At 38.2% G+C, this 13,574-nt stretch overlaps 1 long non-coding RNA gene across 1 annotated transcript in view; it reads right to left on the reverse strand.

The window, feature by feature from the left end:
* Positions 1–2,446: 2,446 nt before the first annotated feature.
* Positions 2,447–13,574, reverse strand: part of LOC145991090 (uncharacterized) — a 35,171-nt gene continuing 24,043 nt past the window's right edge. The window contains exon 5 of the long non-coding RNA XR_014442006.1: positions 2,447–2,539. This is a non-coding gene — a long non-coding RNA (uncharacterized LOC145991090). The remainder of the gene's footprint in view (positions 2,540–13,574) is intronic.

Consider the following 13,574-nt stretch of genomic DNA (forward strand, 5'->3'; position numbering starts at 1 on the left):
CTTTCTGAAGAAAGAAATAAAAACTTGGGAAACCCCCGAAAGGAAAACCCCCTCCACCCACATACTTTCAGGGCTATGCATAGAGGTGCGTTTCATCTACGTCACAAACTGCTGAATTGTGGTTTCGAGCAGCCATTATGGTGGCTAGTTCTTGTAACCTGGTTTACGATAGTACAATAGCCCCTTGACAATAGCCCCGTCTAGATCGCTGCACTTTTCGGCTCTCCACTGGCGCGTCTAGTTGGTTACACGGTTCAACACCGACTGTTCTACTTCGTTGATTTGATGTCAAGTAGTGTATTTGGTGCCTGCACCGTTTGCACTACGTTCTCGAGCAGTGAAATGTGTGGTGTATGATCACGTACGTGCATGCTAAATAATGAAATTAAAGTTTAAAGCAGAAGACACGCATTTGTTAAATCTTATGAACCTGAACGCTGTTATTCATGAGCTTGGTTGAACATCATTTTCTTGCACCAGCTTGACACCGGGATACACCTGCACCAGTGGCGGCGGGTTCCCAAACTGGGGGGGGGGGGCAGGACAGTTTACTTTCCCTTAGTAGAAGAAAAGTTTTTTTAGTAGCATAGTGCAGGGGCAAAAGTGGCAAAAAGTAGGGAGGGGGCAACTGCCACCCACACCCCTTTTAATCGCCACCACTAACCTGCACTACACCTAGTTTCAAAAAGTGCAGCGAACTAGACGGGGCTATTGTCCGGTATTCGATGTTTCAAACAGACTGTCACATTATTTCACAATATTTCCTTGCACACGACAAACAAATTTGGCCGCAAACATGGCGGCTTTACGCATCCTGACATCACATGAAACCTACCTATACAGGTATGGTATACAGAACAGGTCAGGTTTACGATTTGTTTAATTGTGCTAGAATAGTTTGATTAAAGGGTTTAATCTTAATCAAACTCTTTCTAGAGACACCCAAATAACCGAATGTCAGCTTTTCTTCCCACGCACTACAGATTGGATTGCATTCTCATAGGCTCTGGCGTCCTGGTTCACAGCCAGTATAATCTTCTGTGGGATTTGTGTTCTGCGTTGTCCATGTGTGTTCGTGATTGTTCATTCATCAATTTTATGTTGCCAGCTTTTATCCTCATGTTCACGATTATCCGAAAACAAGAAATTAATATAGGCAATAAGAATAGCTGGATATTAGATGTTTAAAACAGGCAAACAGAATTGTAGTCATGTTTCCTCTAGCAAATATGTTCACTGTTTAACCTTTCTCTTACAAAGCAGCAACTTTTTTTGAAGGCTGACACCTTGTCTGCAGGATTCCCCTGTACCTTGCTCAGATACATTCAGTTTGTGGAAAATATCAGAAAGGTATGTCAATTTCTGTACAAATGCACTATCAATGAAGTTTTCAGCATTTGCATGTTTTTCTTCTACAAGGTACGTGTGCAGCTCCGATCTCAGTCCAAACACAGGAAAGTTGACATACCGAGCGACAACCAAAAGAATATATTTATATATTTTTATTAACACACTTAAACTATCAGATTTTTTTTCGGAAGTTCTGTGGAGGCACGCCGCACAGTTCGAATACCACTGAGTTAGACTGTTTACAAAGGCTAAACTAGTAGGTGGTCCAGGAATGCGGCAGCACACTTACCTCTGCTTTCTGGCGGTGACTGGCAGCTACAATCCCTGATGTACAGATCTAATACAAGCAACAGAAGGGGCCAGCTTCAGGGAACCCTTCGCTTATATAGTAGCCAGTTCCGGCGTCCTTTGCCATCTCCGCTTCCGGTGGAAATCTTCTATAGAGGTCAGAGCATTCAAGGAGACGGAGGCGACAGGATGTGATGTGCACCAGGAAGTAAAAATCCTGCACCCGCATCCACAGCCATCTACATTATGGCATTGAAACAATAGTTACCATGGCAACAGAGATGCTACAAGGCGAAGTAACTGATCTTAACATTTTCCTTCAGATAATGTATTTATCATCGCATGTGTTGCTTAACGTATATGATGCATTTGCATCGTTTGAGTTTGGTTTTTAAGTCCACTTCACGCACAGATAGGCTTATCGGAACTGAACCTGCAGTTTAAGGTGGGATCTAAACCACTGTGCAATGTGCCTCCACGAGTATCGAACCAGGTACCCACAGCCAATGTTATTGTCTTCTCAGATGGCGTTTTGGTAACTTCGATACCTCATAATCAAGGAATCTCGGGTTCGATACCCGGTGGAGACACACAGCATAGTGGTTCGTAGCCCACTATAAACTGTAGATCCAGTCCTGATTAATCTATCTGTGCATAAAGTGGACTTAAAAAACAACAACTCAAAACAACAAGTCGATTCTGTTACTGACCACTTTTTGTATGTAAATATTGTGCGAAGGTTGATATGCTTGAAGCAGTATATTTAACGGAAAGCGTTTTACAGAAAATTCATTTTTTTATTTACCAGGGAATACATAACATAAATCTTGCAACCACAATGAAGTTGCTTACTTCGGAGTGAAAAAGAAACTTAACGAGAGCACAGAGATATTGAACCCATCTGAAATAAATAAAAGCTGTGCACATTAATTGTTCGAATATTCTACATACATGTAAGATGTACTGATATATATTATAAAGTTTTAAATGTATTAAGAACAGACATATAAATTGTGGAAGAAGTTTGCAAGATTATATTGTCATTAGATTATAATCATTATTAAGACAAATATAATATTTGAGTGTAAAAGATAGCATTTTGATAAGGCATTCAAATATCAACATCTCTTCCACGTTGTACGCCGGTAACTGCATTCTTGCAGGCCATTTTTTTTTTAGACAGAATGGATGACATGAAAATTTAATATATTGGGGTTAAGTCCGTAGCGATTTTTCACCGTGAAAAAGTTTTCGAACCACAGCCAGCATACCTGTAGGGTGGTTGTCCCTTATTCTGTGTATTGTCCACCTTTGTGTGTACTGAGTGTCCCATAACAGCCTCAGCTTTTATCAATGGCTTGGCCATTATAGTTTGATGCTTTGAAGATTGTTCTTAATACAAATATCAGCTTTTACCAATTTGGATATTGATCTTAAGTTCTCACTGTATTTTAATTTTTATGTACTTGATAAGGAGTTGATCACCAGTATATATGTTTTAAGGCGAGGAGGGACAATTTCCCCTAGATCTTTCTCGCTGGGACAGCTGCCGATCACTGTTGACAACTTCGCTCTTTTGGAGCCAGATCTGGCTCTTTCGTGCACTCGTTTGACTGTGAACTGTGGCACCCGCCCTCTGCCCCACCATGATGCCACCACTGGCTCCGGCCCATAAAGACCAACCTTTGCCATGAGTGTACATTTTGCACGTGACGTGATATTCATATATAGGCTGCGTCACCCACCGCCTCTTTCCTCCCCAGGTATTTTTATATATATTGCGCCGTGCATAAGGTGAAGATGACAATATTGTTATCAGGGAATCCTTTATTTTCGATTTCATATGAACATCATTGGATTATTGAAATAGGTGATGCCGCTAAATCTAGGCGGTGAAAACTAACAATAAATTGCCATCACTCTAAAGCTAACGGTAATAGCCCCTCTGACACCTAAAATTACCCTAGGAGGCACTTTATGCAGCCTTCGTTAATCTAGCTCCTTTAAAGTCATCTTTAGCTGTATTAATGGTGAAATGTAGCTCTTTTATGCACATCAGGTTTGGCAACACTGACACGATGGCCGTATGAGGTAAGGAGAAATACATTAGGATGATGGGACCATTATTTTATTCGTTCTCTCGGGAATATCAAACATCCAATGACGTAGAAAAGTACATGTACGGAAAAAAGACACGTTGAACTATGTCATAGTAGAAGGAAAAGTCGAAACTCCCATTTGATTAGCCGTAACTTGAAGTTGAAGTTGATTTCCCATAAGGAATACATGGGATTTTGTAAATACTTATTAATCATATATTTCAAACATCGTGTCTAGCTTACTAAACTTGAGAAACAGTTTCCACTTGCAACGTGGAGAGAAATTCATACTCTCTCGCATACTAAACACTTTATTAAATAGCAGTGCCCAATCCGACGATATTGAAATAAATGCACAACTAGTGCGTAATTGTCCCTCCTCGCCTTAAGTCACTGCATCTTGCTAAAGACAGAGAAGATTGCATATTCCCTAAGTACACTGTAGTGTAGTGGTTAGCACAGCAAGCTACGACGTCAGGGTACGGATTCAAATTCCGGCCTGACATGGCTGTTCTTTGTGATTATCCCCTTCATGAATTTCATCATATCATCACTCATCCTCATCTTCGTGATTAGCCAAAAGTGGCAGAAAAACGATGTAAAATGAACCAAACCAATCAATCAAACTCAAATAAAAGTACTGGCGGACCTATTACAACTTAAAATTTTAAAAATATAACATTTTAGGAGCAAGCTACAAATTTTAGGTCACCTTAACAAAACTATTCAATTTTATCAATCTGCGAATGTAACTGAAATATATTATTGTAGTAATTATTACTGTGACCATTCAACCATGGTGCGACATTTGTATTCCATGCGTAAGGTTCAGGATACTGCACGATTTAAGTGAAAACAACGCAAATCAGCGAGTAGGCCAGATAGGCCTGTCAACAACGGATGCCTTTAAGGCCCAATAAGGAAAAAAATCAGGGAAAGCTGGAACAAATTTTATTATCTTCGTAAATGTGTTCTTAACGACATATTAATTTTGCACCCCTCTACCACCCCTGCTTTGGCCGCCATCTTTGGAAAATGGCTCCCAAAATCAGTTCTTTGCAAATATCTCGCTTGAAAAGCATTTTACAGCAAAATAGGTTATGACAACAATTAATCTACATAAAATTCTCTACACAAAATGTTCTGTACATTTTTCTTCTAGGATGTGCCATTTAGGTGCTAGAGGAGCAAGAAATTACATCTTTTCCCCTCCATCGTATTTTGCAAGACCGAAACTCAAGGAAACATCTTTTTGTACGATAACTTGACGTCCTCATTTCCTATTAAACTAGAAGTGTACCTATTCTAAATGTCCTCCTCCTTGGCCGTGCGGTCTAAGGCGCTACTCCTTGGTTCACTGTTTATAGGTTTTCGGCCTGTGCAGAGGACCGGTGGCAACCCACTATCGTGAGGCAATTGGGGAGCTACGAGTAAGTAGCGCAAATCTGGGAAATCTCCTATAACGGCTGAGGGTTTGACGTGCTGACTCCACATCACTCCGTTACCAGTTAGAGAACTACACACCCCTAGGTAGGATTGTGGAGGGAGACTGGCAGTCAGTAGATAGGCTAAGGCCCTTTTAGGGCTGTTGAGCCACAGGTTATTATGTTATTACTAGGCCTCGGTTTTTAGGTTTTAACCTATATTTTCCTTTACAGGTATATAAGAAATAATAAGTTATGTCAGCGTTTCGTTCAAAAATGCAACAACTCATGAAGTTTTATAGGGCCTTAAAAAACCTATTTTGCTTGTTAGAACCTATTTTAGGTTTATGCGCATAAATCAAGCCTTTTTTAACGTTTTTAACACAGGGTGTTTGAAAAAGACGTGGTTTGTGGTGTTTGATTCATCAACTCTCCAAGTTTGGCACCCTTGCAGTTGGTAGGTCTGCTTGACCTTGAGACGGGACCAGTGCTGTGTTTTTCCCTTTGTTCCCTCAGTTCAGTTCCGGCGTTCGTGTAGTGCAGAGCAACTCAGCAACAATGTGTACTCCGCAACAGAAAGCGCAGTGTGTTATTTGGTTTGTGAAAACTGAGTCAGTTATAACAGTGCAACGTAATTTTAGACGTCAGTATGGTGGTGAACCACCTACAGCAAAAACTATCCGTCATTGGCTAAAGTCTTTCAAGGAAACCGGTAGTGTTTTAAAAGGTAAATCACCAGGTAGACCGAGAACTTCCGAAGAATTTGTTGAACAGATCCGTGTTTCGTGTGTTCGGAGCCCGAAGAAGTCATTGGCCAGACGTAGTCTACAATTAGGAGTGCCTAAAGGTACAGTGTATGATGTTGTTCGTAAAAGACTAAAGTTGCGCGCCACAAATTGCAACTGTTACATGAAGTGAAACCTACTGATACATCCAAAGGTATGAGTTTGCTGTTGACTTTCTACACAAAAATGATGATGATGACAATTTTTTTACCAAATGTCTGGTGCCACTGTTACCTGTACAATACCAAGTTGTCTGATCTGTGTGGTCTTGCTCACTTTCGCGTCACTTCGGTGATTTGTGGCATTCGCGCCTTGCAAACTAACATTTCAGCATTGAATTTTACACCACTGACTATGTTTTTGTTGACAGATTATTTTCAGCATATAAGATGATCCTCACAGACAAAATTGCGGATTTTGACATTGGATAACATGAAAAAAGATTGTTGCCTAACTATACGGCGAAGAGTGGATTTTAATAGCAAATTTCCAATGGTAAGTTCTGCCATCGCCGTAGGGTTAGGCAAAACACATAACGTTATACAAGCTAGTGCGTATTTCAGGATATAGATATACGATTTTCATTGCCGGTGACTATACCTAATCAGTATTTTCCAGAAATATTGAACTATTTTAAGTTTTTTGAACCTACTTCAGGATTTTTTTGAGCCTAACTTAAGATATTTAGGACCTATTTTAGGATTTTTAGAACCTATTTTAGGATATTTAGAACCTATTTTAGGAAACTGAAGGAATACTTTTTAGAACCTAAAAATTCAAGGTCTAGTTTACCTGTTCTAAATACTCGAATAACGTTTCTTGAAAAATGTATTTTCAAGTTATAATATCTGTATATAATTTAACAATAATTTTGAAATATTTCCCATAAAACAAATGTACATAATGACTGCATTTCTACTATTGTTATTAACCAAAACCATTTTCTTATACTTTTATCTCCTGACTTCTACCAGAAAGAATTATGAAATGAATATCAACAAGATCATCACAGTTCTTCGGAGCTTTCAGACTGAAGCGACAAGCGGCAGGCGACAGGCTACATTCGACATGATGATTTCACACCGAAGCTGGAATCGACACGGGTCACTTTAGTCTAAAGCAAAACATGCAATGTGCATGCGCGAAGAAAGGCGAAGCGAGGGCCTCTCCGATGACTTGGTGTTAACGTCGTTACCTCGTAATCAAGAGGTCCCGGGTTCGATACTCAGTGGAGGCACAGTGGTTCAGATCCTATTTTTAAGCTGTAGGACCAGTCCTGATTAGCCTTACAGTAAATAAAGTGGACCTAACTCAGCAGACGAGGCGACACGATGCACGGTATTGAGAAAACTGCCCATTCAGAGCGACACACAAGCGACAAGTGACACGTCCAGCTTGTCTCTTAGTTCTGAAAGTTCCTTTCATCTTCTAGAACACTGTCAGATTTTGAGAACGCCATTGCAGTGCAGCTTCTTATATTTCCTGATTGTTTTCCCAATAATTAAAAAAAAAAGTTTTCCGTGCGTGAAAAACGCTGAAGCAGTATTAGCCTCACTGAACGTAATACGTTCTCCGTGTATTTCATGGAATTAGGTGTGTACACTTTGTTTCTATGTCCGCTTTTCCTTGCTTCAAGAAGTAGACATATGTTTGATTTTGACCCAACTAACGCAGTGAGGATAGAGAAAATTCAACATCTTCACCTACAATTTTCACAGATTGACTCAGAGCAATGATTCAATAGCAGTGTTGATGATGTTCGTGCGTGCATCTTCGTCAGCCTATTTGATCCTTCCGCAATGTGATGAGCTGGACCTTGTTCCTCTCATTTGAATTCAATGTGCTTTGGCTTGTTGTCTCAGGCATGGTTTCATCAAATTTGAACTCTCTAGAAGAGAATATTAGTCAACGAGCGCGTTCAGCAGCTTTCGTATTCTTTTCTGTCACATTCGCACGCTATTCACCAAGGACGATGATGGTATTTTTCTTGCAGTGTTTCTCTTCGTAGTTAATGCACATATCTAGAATCGTATCAAATATTTCTCACTGTTGACAAATGAACTATTGTTTCGCTGTGAATCAAGAATTCTCCATCCATGATGTAAATAGCATCTCCAACTTCTTAACTTTATGAGAGTTGTAACAAAGGATCATAAAGAGATGACTTCTTCCGCATCTCTACTTCATCACGGAAAACGGGCAAAAGAATTTAGTTCCTTATCCCTTGTTATTCCTCTATCTCAATACCATCAAAATCAGTGAATGGTGGTTGAGATGAGAATCACCGACAAAAGAACTGTAAGTCTTGCTTATCCATTGATATACAAGACTTTCGTACATCGACATGCTGCTCTTCCATTTGATCTGTAAACTAGTAGACATGCCAAGAATCCACTTAGTTAGCACTGAGTCAAGCCTGAATAACACGGAACTGGATATCCAGTAGGACTGGCCACCCATTTGCTACTTTTCGCTTCACACGGTACTTGTTACACCATACTTGTCGATAGTCTTTCGTTCCCATAATGGCGGCCGCGCGAGATGTAAACAACGTATCTAACTAACTAACTCTCTAGCCTTCTTAAACCCGAAGGTTCATGGCTGCAGCAACACAGGCCTTCCATCTTTCCCTATCTTGAGCAAGTTCTATATACTCTTTTCCATCCCTACCGATTTCCCTTAGGTACATCTCAACGTTGTCCCTCCATCTTCGTCTTGGCCTTCCTACAGGTCTCTTAACATCAGGTTTCCCAACAAGAATCCTGTAAACTCCTCTTTCCTCTCCCATTCGTGCCACATGGCCTGCCCACCTAAGTCTTCTTGATTTAATTATTCAAATAATATCTGGACATGAATACAAATTATGTAGTTCTAAATTACGTAACCTTCTCCACTCACCTGTCTCCTCATCCCTTTTAGGTCCAAAGATTTTCCTAAGGATCTTATTTTCGAATACTCTCAATTTATGTTCCTCTTTCAATGTAAGGGACCAAGTTTCACATCCATATAATACTACAGGCAAAATTACTGTTTTGTGTATTTTAACTTTTAGTTTCTTAGATATTAAACGAGAAGACAAAAGTTTATGAAGAGAGAAGTAACATGCATTTCCTGAATTAAGCCTACTTTTTATTTCCTCTTTAATATAATTTTCATTTGTTAATATTACTCCTCAGTATTTGAATTTGGAAACTGGTTCAAACGAGTTGTTATCAATAATTAGATTTTGATTATTACCAAACACTTGGTTTCGGCCTGTAAGCATATATTTAGTTTTCTCTTTGTTAACTTCCAAACCTATCTCTTTAGCAGTTTTGAAAAATATTTTAGCATTATTCTTAATTGTATTTATATCATCCCCTAATAAGTCTACATCATATGCATATGCTAACAACTGAGTCACACCATTTAATTTTAGTCCTTCGTTAGTTTCTTTGACCTTCCTAACAGCATATTCTAAGGCAAAATTAAGAAGCAATGGAGATAATGCATCATCACCCATCATGAATTGTAAATTTGTCAGACACATTAATACCCACACGAATTTTACTTTCTGTTTCACTGGTGCATACTTTTATGATACTAACAAGCTTCTTAGGTATTCCAAACTCTACTAATATATTATATAATTTATCTCTTTTGACCGAATCATAGGCTTTTTTGAAATCAATGAATAGCTGATGGACATTTTGATTATATTTCCACTTTTTTTCAAGTGTCTCTCTGATGTGAAAAATGTGATCTGTAGTTGATCTGTTACGTATAAATCCACGTTGATAAGCACCTATAATTTCATTAGCATATGGGGTTAGTCTTGTTAAAAGAATGTTAGACAATATTTTATATGTTGTTAAGAGTACAGAAATTCCACGGTAATTATTGCAGTTCATTTTATCACATTTTTTAAACACAGCAACAATTATGGATTCTTTCCACTGTTGAGGGATTTCTTCTTTATTCCATATTAAACAAATTAATTTATGAATTTGACATATTAACGAATTTCCACCATATTTAATTAACTCAGCTGGTATTAAATCAATGCCAGGTGCTTTGTTATTCTTTAGTCTTTTAATAGCATCTTTAACTTCAGTCAAGTTAGGTTCTGGAACTAAAGGTTCTGCTGTGTGGACTTCATTTACTTCTGATTTATCTCCTACATGGACATTTAAAAGGTCATTAAAGTAGTTCTTCCATCTATTTAGAATATTGCTTGGGTCAGCTAGAAAATCACCGTCCTTATCTTTTATCAAGTTTACTTTAGGTTGCCACCCCTTTCTAAACTCATTTACACCTTTATATAAATCTCTGATATTTTTGTTTTTGCTGTTTGTTTCAATTTCGTTAATTTTGCTTTTCAAGTAATCTCTTTTTTTACTTCTAAACGTGCGGTTAACATCTCGCTTTATTCTATTATAATTGCTTAGATTTGTATCATCAGAGTTATTTAACCACCTAAGTCTAGCCTGATTTCTTATTTCTATTAGATTATGACTTTCATTATCAAACCATGGCTTACTTTCTCTCGGTTTATGGTATCCTATACTTTCTTTATCTGCTGATTCTATTGCATTACGTATGTGCTCCCAATTCTTATTTACGTCTGTTTCATTTATATTTTCATCATCATTTAAATCCTGCAAAACATCAAATCTATTTAACTGTTTAATTTGGTAATCTTTCTTAATTCTTTCATCAGTAAATTTTCCTGTATTAAATTTTAGAACTTTTAGATTTTGTTGCTTATGATTTATCACTGCGAGTCTTTCTCTTAATTTAGCAATTACTAAATAATGGTCACTGACACAGTCAGCACCTCTATGTGTACGAACGTCAATTATACTAGTATGCCTTCTCTTATCAATGACAATATGATCTATTTGATTATGAGTTTTACCATCTGGAGAAGACCAGGTATATTTATGGATATCTTTATGTTTAAAAGTGGTACTTTTCACAATTAAATTCTTTGAGGTTGCAAAAGTAATCAATCTTATACCATTATCATTACTTAATTCATGAAGACTTTCTTTACCAATCGTGGTTTTAAATGTCTCTTCTTTGCCAATCTGTGCATTACAGTCACCTAACAGAATTTTCATATCATGCTGAGAAAATTTATCAAAGACCTGTTCTAACTCTGTATAAAAATCATCGTTAGTATTATCATCCTTATCTTCCGTTGGTGCATGTATGTTTATTAAAATAATTTTACACCACCTACCCTGTAAAACTGCATATGATATCCTATCATTAATAAATTCTACTGTTTTAAGAGCCGAGATAATTCTATTATTTATGAAAAAGCCTGTTCCAAAATTATGATTTTCAGTACCACCATAGAAAAAAGTATAATTTTTAGTTTTACAATTCCCTTATCCTGGTCACGTAACTTCCTGGACAGCTACTACATCTAATTTATACTTAACTATCTCATTAACTGTACACTGAAATGTCCCAGGCCGGTAAAAGCTCAGAACATTCCAGGTGCCTAATTTAATATCCTTATTCCTAATGTAGATCTTATCCTTAGTCCAGGGACCTCCCAAAGTAGTCCCCACCCGGAGATCCGAACGGGGGACTATTTTACCTCCGGAATATTTTACCTTGGGAACATCCATAGCTTTATATTGTTGTTTCTTGACATTTTTTTTACAGTGCAGAGTTGTCAGCTCTACGCCAAACCCCCAATATGAATGGAGGAACTACTACACTAGACAAACATAAACACATTAGATACATTAAACAACGCATCACTTCACACTTTTAAACGACGATAACTATTCAACCGAGAGGAATATCGCTTCGTACGAAATTGTTTTAGGTAGAGAAGAATGGCGCTGATTAAATACATACTTTACAATGTTTACTATACACGTATGGAAGAATATTTTAGCTTTTTCAATTGTAAACATACCTTTCGTGCTGTATGCACTCGGAAACCACAGACAAAAGACGCTGCTTTGCGAACTCACAGATTATCTTTCACATGGCCAAACTTTGCTCTGATTGGCTGTTCCACAGAATCTAGTTTAAGAAAGTTAGTAGCAATTAGAACATGTCCTATTCCTCAAAACCAGTCAAGCAGTCAGCCAGGCGGCCATGATTTCTACCTAGAGAGTCAGTTCATCACCAACCAGGGCGTTCCAACTAGATATCCAGTTCCGTGTGATAGGGGCTTTAGTCATTCCTCTGCCATTCCACACAACTCTTCATGGAGCGCTTCACCATCTGTTCAGTCGTCATATCTGACCAGATCCCGGACCATAACTTTTTCATCGTTTTGTTGTGAAATAACTTTTTTGGATAAAGTCAACATATTTAATTGGGGTTATCTTCTCTTTGAGACCAAGCACATCCTATAACATAGGTGACGCTAAATATTTCCTATAAACTACTGTGTGCAAAGATAAAAACCAGTTGAACCCATAAATTACATTCTTTATAAAAAAACATAATGTAATAATTCCAGTTTTATAGAAGGGAAATGCTACAAAACATCATGCAAGAGAGGTTTCCATGGGATGTACTCTTGCAAAATGGGGTAGGGGAGGAAAAGGGTGAAATTTCTCTCTCCTCTAGCACCTAAACGGCACATCCTAGAAGAAAAATACATAGAACATTTTGTGTAGAGAATTTTATGTAGATGGAGCATGTAGTTTCCCGTGGGATTTTTGTGGTACAATAATGGGAGTTAGTTTTTCTGAAAGGTATTGGCACAGGGAAAACGAATATGGATGTTGCCAGTCCCAAAAATTGTGCAGGGGGGTGGGAGGGGGGATTCAAAATGGCCAACAACTCGTTTCACCGAAACAGCAATATCTTCATCATTTATACGACTACAACAAATTTTCAAAGCTTTAAATACTTCTTGATGCAGTTTCTACGATTATTAGGAATAATATGAATTGTGTAAAAACTAGCGGTAACGCTATATATTTATTTTAAAAAAAGCTTTAACAAGCTCATGTTATGCATAATTAAATACAAAAAAAAATATTTTTCAGTGGATCTCAGTGAACCAGAAACGAGGCTAAAAATGGAAATCAACTATGCACTCTGTATAACATGTCAACAGAAATTAACCGAAGGACTAATCACAAACCCCACCACACATGAAAAGGTTTTACAAAGTGTGCAAGAGAATGCTGAATACGAAAACGTGAAGTATGTATCATCTAATATTCGTCTACTTGGAATGACTGCTGCCATGCTGGCAGACAACAGCGGATCATGGCATAGAAGTTCTTATCAAGATGTCACTCACAAGGGAAAATTGGAGCGTATGAAAAAGCGCTATGAAAGCCAACATCAGCAAACACCAACTGTGGCGGAAAGCAGCACACCAAGACTAACACGTTCGCATTGCATTCCATTCAACAGAGATGAATGCTTCTTCTGTAATGGTGGTCAGATACGTGCAAATTCCCTCAGGAAGCTGTCGGTTGATCATGCTCAAAAAAGCCTGAGTGATGCTATTGCTAAAAGTGGAAATGAAGCCCTCCAGATAAAGCTCAATACAGCAATCAACCCTGAAGATGGTCATGCTATCGACATTAGATACGATTTGCCATGCTGGGCAAATAATGTGACACGTGTACTACGATGTCCTGATACCAGTGCACCCA

Source organism: Lepisma saccharinum, chromosome 1 (assembly GCF_977018435.1).
Source record: "Lepisma saccharinum chromosome 1, izLepSacc3.1, whole genome shotgun sequence".
Taxonomy (NCBI): Eukaryota; Metazoa; Arthropoda; class Insecta; order Zygentoma; family Lepismatidae; genus Lepisma; species Lepisma saccharinum.